We start from the raw sequence: 8,876 nt of genomic DNA on the forward strand, positions 1-8,876 counted from the left end.
CCTCATGCGAAAAGTTGACTCATTGGAAAAGACTCTGATGCTGGGAGGTATTGGGGGCTGGAGGAGAAGGGGACAACCCAGAATGAGATGGCTGGATGACATCACCAACTCAATGGATGTGAGTTTGAGTGAACTCCGGGAGTTGGTGATGGACAGGGAGGCCTGGCGTGCTGCGATTCATGGGGTCACAAAGAGTCGGACATGACTGAGCTACTGAACTGAACTGAACTGAACTGTTTTATGAGTAACAGAACATTACAAACATGCTGGAAGTCTGTTATGCATCTTCCCAATCACAGTCTCAATGTTTTCTGGGAAGGGAAGCTTTGAGGGTGCAAAAGATTAAACCAACCCCAGTGTCTATCCACAGGTGAATGAGTAAACAAATTGCGGTGCACCCAAACAGAGGCGTATAGGTCTTATAAAAACTGCCTCCTGATACACGTGACAATAGGCCTGGCTCGTAAGAGAATTATCCTGAGTGAAAGAAGCAAGACAGGAAACGCGACAGACTGTATGATCCAGTAATATAAATCCTAGAAATGTAAACTAATCTATAGTGACTAAAGAGCAGATTAAAGGTTGCCTGAGACTGGAGTCAATGAGGAGATAAACTATGAACGGGCATCAGAAACGTTTTGGGGAGATGCAAATATCCTGTGTCCATCTATAAAATCTCATCGACGTGTACATCAAGAAGGAAGCAGTTTGTTGTATTAGAATTACACCTGTGGGGTTTCCCTGGCGGTCTAGCGTTTAAGACTTTGCCCGCTAATGCAGGGGGTGAGGGTTCGACCCCTGATCAGAGAGTTAGAATCCCACGTGCCTCGTGACCAAAATATCAAAACATAGCACAGAATAATACTGCACCAAATTCAATAAAGACTGTAAAAACTGACCCACATTAAAACAGAAAGAGTTATACCTGCACAATATCGGAGGGGAAAGCCCTCTAATGACAACAACAAACTTCTCAGGCTCCGGTTGCATATGTATCTAGCTTTCCTTGTGTTTTCTGTCAGGATTTGATTTCTGCACTTTGAAACTATTTCATTATTTGCTTACCAATTTAAACACGGTGGCATCTTTGTGAAAAATTGAATCATTTATCAATGTGAATTGACTTTATTCCTGGTAATGTTCATACTCAAGAGCAAATTTTGTCTAATATTAATGTAGCTACATCTACCATGTGTTTTGCTAGAATGGCATGGTATATCTCTTTATGTTCTTCAAAATGTTTTTTTATATTTCTCTTTTTAATGCAATTTTTTAAAGGTTACTTTCCATTTACAGTTATTATAAAATATCGGCTGTATTTGCCATATTGGGCAATACATCTTCAAGCCTGTTTCACACCGCATAGCTGGTGCTTCCTGCTCTCCTGTCCCTACATTGCCCTCCAACTCCCCTCCTCTGAAAACCACCAGTTTGCTCTCTACATCTGTGAGTCTGCTTCTTTTTTTGCTGTACATTTTTAGATTCCACATGTAAGTGATATCACACTGCATTTTTTCTTCTTCTCTGACTTATTTCACTTAGCATAATACCTTCCAGGTCCATTCATGATGCTGCAAATGGCAAAACTTTATTTTTTTTTTCTTTTACTGAGTAGCATTCCACCATCTATACATACCACATCTCTTTATCTACACATCTATTGCTGCTCTTAAAACCTTGCATTTTTGAGTAAGATTTTTTATACTTGATACTAGCACACTGCAGTAAGAACAAATCAGGCATTGGATTTCTTACAGCTGAAGATGGGTATTTGTGAAGGCAGGTTAACTTGCCCTCTTAACTCAGCAGTGGTTCTGGCATCCTGCTCAGTACAATGGATCCTGTTAGGCAAGCTTATCTCTGGTCATCCAGAAAGTTCCATTTTCACCTTAACTTACACTCGGCTCCAGCTCAGGGACAGATTAAGGAAGGTGGTAGTAGGTGAGCTGTGGTGTGGGGTTTCTTTCAGGGCAGCCCATAAAACAGAATGTGTCCCACATTATGTATCTCTGAGCCTGTGCTCACATGTCCGACTTGACAGTCATAACAAATGCTGGTGGGGGTAATATTTGCACCTATAGCCTCTTAAAGACAGAAACTGAGTCTCAGGTAGGTTAAAGAATTTGCTGGAGGTCATGCCTGCTGCAAGCTTGCCTGATACTATTCTAAAGCACTGCTGGGATCTTAGGATGGGTTACATGTTGGTCTGTAGCAGCTCTGTCCAAAGAAAGATGAGGTGAGCTGCACGTGTGATTTAAAATTTTCTGGTAGCCATGTTAAAAAAAAGTAAGCGAAACATGAAAAGGAAAAGCTTATTTCTGTACCGTTCTTTTGATAATCTGCTTTTTTCCCTGCAGCTGTTTTAAAAGAGCTGCATTTTCTTTGGTGTTTTGCAGTTTCATGATGACATTACATAAATGTGATCTCATTTATTGAGTCTATTTTGCTGAGTTCTGTAAAATGATCAGCTATTACCTTAATTATTACCTTTAATTATCACCTCTAATTAGTACTGCTGTCCTCTTTACTTTTCTGAATCAGTCCCCTTTTGGAACTGTGATTAAAAGTACGTTAGCTCTTCTATCCCCTTGGAGAAGGAAATGGCAACCCACTCCAGTGTTCTTGCCTGGAGAATCCCAGGGACAGAGGACCCTGGTGGGCTGCCGTCTTTGGAGTCGCACAGAGTCGAACACGACTGAAGCGACTTAGCAGCAGCAGCAGCAGCTCTTCTATCCATCTCTTAACTCTCTACCATGTTTTCCAACTTTTTGTCTCTGCACACTGGCCAGCTTTCTGGTATATTTTCCAATTCACTAAATCTTTTTCTCTTCACCCCTCAACTAAGTTATTATATCTGTCTTTTATGTTTCTTTTATACTATTTCTTTCATTCTTTTTCACATTTTCTAGGTTTATTTTTATAGTTTTTCTTTCTTACAGATATTTTCAAGCTGTCTTCAATATTAATATCTTTAAGCAGAGTATGCATATTTGTTTTATTTCTGTATTTCATCATTTCAATATCTCAAATATTTTGGGGTCTGTTCTGTAATTTTATCTTTCTGCAGATTATTTTCCATGGTGCCTTATTTTTGGGTATTTTTATCTTATTAGTTTTACTGTGGACTTCTCAATATTTCTTGAAAAGTTACTTTTTCGTGATTCTTTGAGGCCTAAGATTAAGGTGCCTTCTTGCAGAGACAATCTGCATTTCCTCCTGCAGACCTCACAAACACTACCAGTTTGGTAAGGCCACCAATCAAGTTTGTGGCTTGACACTGACAGGCTGCCCAAATAATGTAATCCAAACTTTGAGCCGTCCCCAGATATGGTTGTGGTGACCACAGCTTCTCAGGGACTTTCTCTGCCCTCTGATCTTTTCTATTTACAGTGTTGTGGCTGTAGCCTTCCCTACAGTCTCCTGAGCGATGCATGTGGGGTGGGGTAGGGGACTTATTTTTGATTAGTTTTTACCCTGGGATGAGCCCCACAGCACCCAGTTTAATGAGAGGAGGGTCTCCTTGTAAACTTACCACTGCTAGTGGACTCTTGGCCCTAACTTTTAAAGTTGGAGGATAGTTGCTTTATGCTGCTCAGGGGGTCTCTGCCGCAAATCAAAGTGATTCCGTCGTAATCATGCATGCGTGCATGTGTCCCCTTCCCCCTGAGCCTCCCCACGCCATCCCACCCCTCCAGACCGTCACAGAGCACCAGGCAGGTTCTCCACTAGCTATCTGTTCTACGCATGCCGGCGTATATATGTCAATAACACTTTGTCAGTTTCTCCTAGCCTCCGCTTTGCCCACTGTGTCCACAAGTCCATCCTCTCCGTCTGCATCTCCATTTCTTTTCTGTACCTGGGCTCACTAGTACCATTTTTCTAGATTCCATTATATATGTGTCAATATACAATATTTCCTTTTCTCTTTCTGGCTTGCTTCACTCTGTATAATAGTGAGCCAGCTACACAGTCTGACGTCACAAAAGAGTTGGTCACAAAAGTTAATGCCTTAGGAGTTAAACAACTTGCTAGAAACAAGTAAAATACTGTAAGTATTTTGTTTTGCAATATTCTTAAAAGATAAAAATATTAAACAAAATAGAGATTGTTAAGCTGACATCTAAAGGAAAATGGGAACCAAAGACAAGCTTCTTGTGCCTTGAGCATTTGCTGAACTCAGTAAATTTGGACTCAGGAGAGGAGACAGTCAGAAGTATTTGTGTCAATTGTATAGGTTCATCCACCTCACTACTGATTCTTTACCACTGAACCTCCAGTAAGAGTTTCGTATAAATTTATTCTGCTGTTTACTAGAAACAGAAATCTTTGGTTCTTAATCTTATGATAGGAATTGTAAACTGAAAGTTAGCTAATGGAAATAATTAGAACACATCAAACATGGATGAATAACACAGTATGGAAAAGCACCACACTGTTTTGCAAAGCATAAGAAAGACAAGTTTGGTTTGGGATGTGATGCACTTATTTCCTTTTTCAAGATATGATTTTGCAGCCTCAAAACTGGCTAGACTCTGTCACCCAGTAGAATTGTCAAACTCTTCAGCTCTGCTGGCTCAGACATAAGGAATCTGCCTGCAATGTAGGAGACCCAGGTTCGATCCTTGAGTCAGGAAGATACCCTGGAGAAGGAAATGGCAATCCACTTCTGTATTCTTGCCTGGAGAATTGCATGGACAGAGGAGCCTGGTGGGCTATATATAGTCCATGGGTTTGCAAAGAGTCAGACATGACTGAGTGCCTTTCTCTTTCAGTTCATCCTCAATAGACTCTAACCCTAAAGCAAGTATGTCTTAGTTCACTTGGGCTGTTATGACAGAATACCACAGACTGGGTGACTTATGAGCAATAGGAAATCATCCCTTAGAGTTCAGGAGGCTGTCAGTCCAAGATTAAGGCACCTGGAGACTTGATGTTTGGTGACAGTGTGCCTCTGTTCATAGACAGCTGCCAACTCCTGTGACCTTACATGGCAGGAAGGGCAAGAGAGCTCTCTGAAGACTCTGTTAGAAGGACACTAATTCCGTTCAGGAGAGCCTCACCCTCATGGTCTGATTACCTTTCAAAGACCCACCTCCTAACACCATCACATTAGAGTTTAACAAGTAGATTTCAGGGGAACACAGGCACGCAGTCTAGAGCAGTATGAAACCCATGGATGCCTATGATGGTAATTTATACAGTGGAGGGTCAGATCTTGAATAGGAAATACTTCACTCCATCCTGTTTTATCTATACTTTTCTCTCCTGCTTGAGACGAGTTGAAAGAGGTGGAATTTTAGGATAAAAAAGGGAGATTTTGATTTTGTGGTTTATTTTGAAATTTATTATTAAATACATTATTCCTGGGACATGGTAAGTTTGGAATAGATCACAGGAATAATTAATAGCTAATAGATTCAAAAAGATCTGAGAAGGCAATGGCACCCCACTCCAGTACTTTTGCCTGGAAAATCCAGATGGAGGAGCCTGGTAGGCTGCAGTCCATGGGGTCACTAAGAGTCAGATACGACTGAGCGACTTCACTTTCACTTTTCACTTTCATGCATTGGAGAAGGAAATGGCACTCCGCTCCAGTACTCTTGCCTGGAGAATCCCAGGGACAGAGGAGCCTGGTGGGCTGCCGTCTATGGGGTTGCACAGAGTCGGACACAACTGAAGCGACTTAGCATCAGCAGCAGCAGATACTAAAAAATAGGCTACAGAGAAACAAGAGAGATGGTTTTTCACTATCACTCCATGTTAACCTGATTAATTAGCATGAAATGATAGTGAAAAATCTCTACTGTGGTTTGTCAACTAGTGGTAGACAGAAAAACAAAAATTTCCTACTTAAAATATGGGTGAAATAAACATTACCAGAAATAAAGCTTTCAATTTTTCATAATGAATGTGAAGTTAAAAAAAAAATGGTTCAAAAATTTGCGTTGTAATGGGGACTCCTGTGAGAAAATGTCAATTTATAATGAGTGGAAAAATAAGACAAGGCACTAAAGCTTACAAATACCTTCTTAATAAAGCTTAGCATCTGTTTCCTGAAAAACAAGAACGTTTAAACCACTGTTTTGGGCGAGGAGAGAGACAATAAACATGGAAGTCATCAATTTCAAATGACCTGCTTTTTAAGATCTTCCTGCCACTTCTGATATTAACATGCTAAAAAAATACAAGAATGCCAATAAAATAATTCCTGTATTTCAGATATGTTTGCTGGTATTTGTAGCTCTCAATTCAATTTCAATTTAATTCAGTCGCTCAGTCGTGTCCGACTCTTTGCGACCCCATGAATTGCAGCACGCCAGGCCTCCCTGTCCATCACCATCTCCCGGAGTTCACTCACACTCACGTCCATCGAGTCAGTGATGCCATCCAGCCATCTCATCCTCTGTCGTCCCCTTCTCCTCCTGCCCCCAATCCCTCCCAGCATCAGAGTCTTTTCCAATGAGTCAACTCTTCGCATGAGGTGGCCAAAGTACTGGAGTTTCAGCTTTAGCATCATTCCTGCCAAAGAAATTCCAGGGTTGATCTCCTTCAGAATGGACTGGTTGGATCTCCTTGCAGTCCAAGAGACATAAAAGTCAATATGAAATTTCGTGGCATGAGGTCTGCAGATTGGTAGAAACTGTATCTTTCAAACATCAGCCCTTATTAGTATTCACCAAAGTAATCTTTCAGAGATAATTTAGAAGAGCCTCTGTTGTATGTTAAAGTTCTAGCTTTAAAATATTAATTCAGTACAAAATAAAAATAAATGGGGCATTGTGGAGTGGCTTATAGACACAGAGTCTGATTACGGCTCTCTAGAAGACTAACGAACCCGAGGAATTGGCTAGTTTGAACAGACTGCTAGTGCAGGGACCTTCTGTATGTTGGTCAATGAAAATTTAGAAATTAATTATATTAATTAACTAATATTGGGCCTTAATTCTTTTCACAGAAGTTCCTAGTCGAATAAATGAGAGCTTGGTCACTTCTTATTCAGGATGTTACAAATAAGTAAACTTCATGTGCTCTGCTAATTTGATATGCTTAGCTAATTTTTTTTTCTCAACAAGAAATTATTTTTTACTGAGCACATTTAGTAGGAGGTCTTTTTCTTTAAGTTTCCATCATCTAATGATAAGGGCAGCTGAGACATCAGATCCAGAGTAGGTGGCGTTTCCTGCTGGAGCACAGGCTTAGGGTACAAAGGACTGAATATGTATTGTCTCACAGGCTCAAGGATATCTGGTCTTTGTAATGCAGATTAGTAAATAATTTGTGTGTGCCTAAAAATAGGCTTAATTTTTTTTTTTTTTTGCATGTCCTACTTTACTTTTCTCATATTTTCTTTCTTTTCTTGCTTCATGTCCCCTTTCCTGGTGAACTGATGGTGAATAAAGCTAGATTCTTCTACTGCCAGCCAGGCCTCCTCTGCCTGACCCGAGGCTGAGCTCGCAATGACAGCATCAGGTGTGATAGATGCGGGTGGAGGAGACTCAGATGAGAAGATGAGCGCTTTCCAAATCTCACCATAAATCTCCAAACTGCTGAAGTGCTGCCCACTCGTTGCCTCGGTTACAGCCCACACACTCCGTCTCCTCGCAGTCATAGACACTCCTCAATAAAACGAAGTTCATTACTACTAAAGGGTTTTTTTTGTTTTTTTTTTGCTTCTCCCTGGAAGGAACAAATTATTCTTGCGTTGAACTTGCTGCCTACTCACGCCCAGTCTCTTTTTGTGCCTTCCCTGTCTCCAACCCCGCTCCCTTCGCGTTCACTCTCTGTGCTGCTGAACCTCACTGATTTTAACCTGTGGAGCAGCAAACCAAGGCCAGGCAGCAATATGATCGACCTTCCCTGGGCAGGCCGGAGCAGGGCATCTGGCTTCCCCCCGAGACGCCTGCTTCACTCATTGCACAGCCTTTACAAACTCCCAGCTTTAGTGCTACCATAGCTGAGAAAGTGAGTGAAAGTGACAGTCGCTCAGTCATATCCAACTCTTTGCAACCCCATGGACTCAACAGTCCATGGAATTCTCCAGGCCAGAACACTGGAGTGGGTCACCTGTCCCTTCTCCAGGGGATCTTCCCAGCCCAGGGATTGAACCGGGGTCTCCCGCATTGCAGGCGGATTCTTTACCAACTGAGCTATCGGGGAACAACATCTAACACAGTAAGTCAAATTTCTTCTGGCTTAAAAAAATTTTTTTTTGATGCTAAGAGCAAAAATAAACCATCTCTATAGACTTTATTAACAAAGGTGTTGTTTCCGGAATCAGAAAGGAATGCCAATAGGTGAGGCTGAGTGAATATAAGACAGTAAGGAGTGGGAAGCTCAGGGAGGCACAAGATCTCTGCTGTCATCTCAAATGGGCCGAAGTCAACTGTAAAATGGCCAAGACAGATTTCTCAAGGACTTGATTCTATCGATGAAGTCATCAGTTTGCAAAACATTTGAATTATATATATGGCATGTACCCAAAGCTAAAAGTTTTAATAATATATGCTAAGTGCTTCTGTGTATCTATAATGAATGCCGTCACCAGCCCAGGACACCAATTCTGCACTAATGTGCCATCTACAATATCTACATCCAAATTAGCTCTGGGCAAAGAGATGAACCCCCCGAGACTCCAGCTGAATTTTTACCCTGGTTTCCCCAAGTCCACCAGGGTTTTCCTGGTGGTCAGCTGGGGAAGAATCTGCCTATAATGTGGGAGATCTGGGTTGGATCCCTGGGTTGGGAAGATCTCTTGGAGAAGGAAATGGCAACCCACTCTAGTCTTTTTGCCTGGATAATTCCATGGACCATATTCCATGGGGCTGCAAAGAGTCGGAGGCGACTGAGAGACTTTCACTTTCTCCAAGTCAAGCCAA

General features: G+C 41.5%; 1 long non-coding RNA gene across 1 annotated transcript in view; it reads left to right on the top strand.

The window, feature by feature from the left end:
• The window catches only part of LOC138445999 (uncharacterized), a 29,237-nt gene extending 21,597 nt beyond the window's left edge, over positions 1 to 7,640 (top strand). The window contains exon 2 of the long non-coding RNA XR_011259083.1: positions 7,401 to 7,640. This is a non-coding gene — a long non-coding RNA (uncharacterized lncRNA). The remainder of the gene's footprint in view (positions 1 to 7,400) is intronic.
• The last annotated feature ends 1,236 nt before the right edge of the window (positions 7,641 to 8,876 follow it).

The sequence above is a fragment of the Ovis canadensis genome, chromosome 9 (genome assembly GCF_042477335.2).
Source record: "Ovis canadensis isolate MfBH-ARS-UI-01 breed Bighorn chromosome 9, ARS-UI_OviCan_v2, whole genome shotgun sequence".
Classification (NCBI taxonomy): domain Eukaryota; kingdom Metazoa; phylum Chordata; class Mammalia; order Artiodactyla; family Bovidae; genus Ovis; species Ovis canadensis.